The 4,184-nt window shown below is 37.7% G+C and overlaps 1 pseudogene; it reads right to left on the bottom strand.

Annotated features, from left to right (window-relative positions):
* Positions 1-2,957: 2,957 nt before the first annotated feature.
* On the bottom strand, positions 2,958-3,753 carry LOC140944402 (uncharacterized; annotated as a pseudogene).
* Between the last annotated feature and the right edge of the window lie 431 nt (positions 3,754-4,184).

Genomic DNA, 4,184 nt, shown 5'->3' with positions numbered 1-4,184 from the left:
ATGTATCAGAAAGTTACCTTATTCTCGAGATTTTTGCAGGGATTTCAGATAGGCCTTCCACTTAACACCAGGGCCTTTGCAGCCACATACCATGCACATTTGTTGGAAGAACAAAAACATCCCAAGACTGTGAACGAATTTTGGAAAAACCCGCTTTACATCAAGAAAGTGCCGCTGACCACACCACCAAGAATACGACTGCGGGCACGCATTTTGCTCACCAGAAATAATAATAATAATAATAATAATAATAATAATAATAATAATAACAATAATAATAACTATAACAAAATTCTCAAATCTGATTGGCTATCAACTGCCCTGATCTCAGCCTTAATTGGACAATTTAATAGGACAGTACGCGTCATGTCTAAGTAATTGGACAGTACGCGCCATCTAGCGTTTTTTTCACTACTAGCAAAAAAATATTGGAATTTCTTCTGTTTTGATTTCAAAAAAGGGCCTTATATATCACAAATTTTGTTAAAGTTATGATTAATTGGTAACAGAACTTCGTCTCGTCCAATTCGGTCTGTAATCATACTCGTGATTAAACAAATCGGAATCCGGCAACGCCGTCGTCCGATTTTGTTAATCACTCGTATGATTACAGACCGAATTGGACTCCACTCAGTCCTGTTACCATTACTAATAATTAGGAGTTAGGAGTTATTAAGAAAGGTCCAGAGAAGTTAATCAGTGAAATGTCAATAAAACAACAACCTCCAGGAAATTCAAAAGACAACATTGTTGAGAATGACATATTTTACAGAAGGTCCTATCCATCAAGGGCTGGAATTTGCATTTTGCTAGCCAGTTCTAGTACAGTAAAAATGTCTTGACTTTATACCTCTAGACATCACTTTTCTTTTCTAGTAAGATTATCATCTGCTATTCAGATTCACAAAGAGCTACAACTTATTTCTATTCATTTCTTTTCTTACGAGAATTTATGACGTCACTCAGTTTACCTGCAAGAGACGAGATTTAATTCTTGTACGGAAATCAAAGCCACCGCTTGGGGTATACTGGCACTTAGTATGGTCCACTGACACGTTTTATAGTAGCCGCTTGTACTGTTAATGTGAATATTTCCATACGTACCATTTATTGTCCTGGAGCAACCTAGAGGGGAAGATTTCGAGAAAGACCTTCAATGATGATCATGGAATGTAAATATTTTATTTTAGAACAAAACAGATTATATGATACAGATTTACTTTATCATATAGGTCTAAGCAGGGCTACTTACAGGGTGCATGGATGCAAGAAAGCACATTATTTTTAAAATTCTACACAATTCTGCAAAATACTGAGTGAAACACCTAGAGTTGCTACAAATTCATGTTTTACAATTCAAAAGATTTTTAGAGCCCTTTAGGTATATACACTGGCAATTTTCTGTATCACTACCACGACCACTATCATAAAATCATTATCGTTATCGTTATCACTGTCTTTATTACTGTTATGATCACAACAATGATTACTCTTATTAATTACTATTATTACTACTATTATTATAATAAAATTAATAATAACTATTACAACTATTATAATCATTATTGCTATCTATTACTTCCATTTGAAATTTCTTGGATATGCAATTTGTGATAAAAGTTAATACTGAAAAGTCACAACGTTTCAACCTCTTTGAGGTCATTTTCAAGTAAGAGTAAAGTACAAAATTAGCATAATTAAATATCTTACAATTAGTAAATGCAGTGAAAACCATTATTTTGTATTTTACCCACACTTGAAAATGACCTCTAAGCAGTCGGAAACATTGTGCGTCAACTTTCATCCCTAAATATTTGTTTATTTATTTAATGAAAATGCTGGGCAGTAAATTTCGCTTGCCTTTTCTTCATCAACATATGATAGCTTGGTTTAGCTGGATATTTTTTCGATATGTGAAATTTACGGAGAATATAGGACTGCCGGTCACTTAGTGTTTTGAAAACCTTGACCGGCAGTCGAACTGAGAAAATTGTTCGAAGTGTCACAAAACATGGTTTCGTCTTCTGAGCCCAGCGTAAACCAATCGCTAGACTTGGGATCTTTAAATAAAAGCATTTCAAGATCGCTTGACTTTTCTTAATCGACATATGATAATTAATTTTGTTAAAATACTTGGCAGCTAGTAAGTTTCGGTCAGGTGTGAGGAATAAGACTTTCCTTTCTCGGCCACAATATTGCATTTCGCCGAGAACGATGGTCAGAATCCTAAGCCATATTATCGAGGATACTGATGCCACTCTAAAATTGTTCTGTGCTTCAGGATGAAGATTTGCAACCGCCATTGTCACGGTGGTCATGGTTTTACAGTAACGAATAAGAGAGCCAAAGTGGTTGAGGAGAGACCTGACTCAAATTTATCTCATCCGCCATTTTGTGGACGGTAGTCTGGAACGCTGGAATCTGGAATTGGCAAACCTTTTAAATTTCACCATAGGCGACCCAAACTTTGTGAAGGTCGTTGGACTTAGGATTTAGAAGAGAATGTTTAAGCAATAGACCACACTTTCTATGGGTTTACCGGCGTGATAACCCACGCGGGATGTTGGGAGAACACGAGAAAAGCTTGTAAATCACGAGCCGAAGGCGAGTGATTTACAAGCTTTAGTAAAAGCTTTAGTAAAACGGAGTCGTTTAGGCAAAAAAATATTTTAATAGCGTGATCAAATCTTGTCTTCTCTCTAAAGTCGTCATAAGCCAATCATAGCTAACGATACAATAGCACCGAAAAAGTAATCAAGCGCCAAGCGCTAATCTTTCACAAAACTTGACAGTCCATCGAGCGACAAACAGCAGAACTTCTCTGACCAGAACACGTTTTGAACTCAATGGAAACTTTATATGGAAGCTGTTTTACAGCAAGTCAAATTTAACATTCCCGATCGTGCATAAATTGAACAGCTGCTCGAACTTCGAAGTGCTGTGCTGATTTGTGGATATCACCGAGAGTGGCGATCACCGAGAGCTAAACTGAGCACGTCGCTGCATTTACGCAGTTGATGCGCTGACGGCATGTTGTGATAGCTTTGTAGGCTCGACTCGTTGCGATGACCAGATATTGCCATGATCTCACGATTTGTGAGGCCAGCATTTGCCCACAAGGTTATGGCAGTCGCTCTTACTGAATGATTGGTGTAAACACGGGAAAGGTTGGCCGCGGAGCTGATCTACTTCATCATTGCTGACAGCTTGTTTACTACTAGCGGCCGATTTTCGTAACAAATCTTGTCAGTTTGCCGCCAATTTCGTTTGGGATATTGGAACAACGCTTCGCATTCAGGATGCAATTTTGAGGGGAAAACTTCGAGACCAGTGTAGCCATCTGTTTTGCTGCTGGTTTTGTACTTTCTTGCATTTTTTTCAAAGCTTTCTACGTCTGAAACTCCGCCTGGGTGGTTTTTCGTGCTTTCGTCATGCGTCATCGACACAAAATGGTCGCCTTTAGCATCAACATCAAATGTAAAACTTCTTCTTTTCAAGCTTCACTGACCTTCAAAGCCACGGCGACACCAAAACAGTGAAATGTGGAACCAAACATTTCTCAAAAGGGACCAGGGCTGGGTAAGTGAAATAATTTCACTGTTTTTAAGCTTTTCAAGATCTTCCAGCTCGATAGCCGGCTTGTGGCTTGTGTTTTGAAGGCCTTCTTTCTTGAGCTGTTTTATTTTTGCGTCCAACATATGGTTGGAGAGAACAAACTGGGGGTCTTTAGTGAGGGAAATACCACGGTTGTTGGGAGGTGAATTAAGAAATCTTTCAATGCCATTTCTGAGAGAGCACCGTAATTTTTAGGGAGTTATTATAACTCCAAAAATGGAGTAAAAATTTTAGGTACAGGATAACCCCTTTTTTGGGGTCATTTTAACTCCTAATTTAACTCCGAATTTGGGGTCATTTTTACTCCTGAAAAAGAGTTCTTTTTACTCCCAGTCTGGAGTTAAAATTACTCCGAAATGGGGTTACTTGTACTCCTTACATGGGTTGTTTTTACTCTTTTTGGAGTTAATTTAACTCTGAAAGTGGAGTAAAAATTTTAGGTACAGGATAACTCCTTTTTTGGGGTTATTTTAACTCCTCAATATCTGGGGTCACTTTTACTCCTGAAAAAGAGTTCTTTAAACTCCTTTTTGGAGTTAAAATAACTCCACGAAAAATAACTCCACTGT

The sequence above is a fragment of the Porites lutea genome, chromosome 7, assembly GCF_958299795.1.
Source record: "Porites lutea chromosome 7, jaPorLute2.1, whole genome shotgun sequence".
Classification (NCBI taxonomy): Eukaryota; Metazoa; Cnidaria; class Anthozoa; order Scleractinia; family Poritidae; genus Porites; species Porites lutea.
Note: the sequence above shows the minus strand (reverse complement) of the source record. Positions and strands in the feature narration are given on the sequence as shown.